The sequence below is a fragment of the Charadrius vociferus genome, unplaced genomic scaffold, assembly GCF_000708025.1.
Source record: "Charadrius vociferus isolate BGI_N301 unplaced genomic scaffold, ASM70802v2 scaffold158, whole genome shotgun sequence".
In the NCBI taxonomy this organism is placed as follows: domain Eukaryota; kingdom Metazoa; phylum Chordata; class Aves; order Charadriiformes; family Charadriidae; genus Charadrius; species Charadrius vociferus.
In genome coordinates, this window is record NW_009661372.1 from 604,934 (window position 1) to 605,681 (window position 748).

Sequence of the window (748 nt, forward strand, 5' to 3'; positions counted from 1 at the left end):
CCTGTGAAGCTAGAAATGGAGAGAAGCAAATGGGAGAAATTTAGTCTAATAAGTCTATGAGGCATTGCTGAGGCCTAGAGGGGCATACAGAAGAGCAGGTGGGCTTCATACAGTTTTTGGCACTTCAGTCTTTTAAAGATATTTTTGATAAAGCCATGTTCTCTCTTTAAAGTTAAGCACTCTTTTTTTTTTTTTTTTTCCTTAAATTGCCTCCATATGGAACACTAAATTCAACAAAATGGCTTTGGGAAAAATTGTATATACAGTACTTCTGAATAACCTTTGCCTGGTGGACTAGGGACTTAATCAGTGAGTCACCAGGTGAGATGGTTTTTAACTAAAGAAAAAAATGTTGTGTGAGGAACAGGTCCAAAGTTCGTGTCATTGTGATACCAAAATAATCACTTTAACTTTGAAGAAAAAGTAGGACTCAATCTCCTCTTGGAATGAGTTTTAAGTGAGTCTTTGGAGCCTGTGGTTTAATATGTCAATTTGTAATAAACACTGCTCTTTTGACAGAGGAAATTACACTGCTTGAACCTCTTCTTGAAGCTGAAGAGGAGACAGAAGGGGGCTCAAAAACCTAACCAATAGTAAATGATCATAAATAAATACAGGGTTATATTTAGTCTGCAGAAGCATTCTAGACAGCATTTTCAATTATCAGGTTTTTTTAAGGGTGGCTGTTGATCTGCTGGTTGGAAAGTAATAACTGGATATCGGCTGAGAATGGTGGTCACAGTCTTCT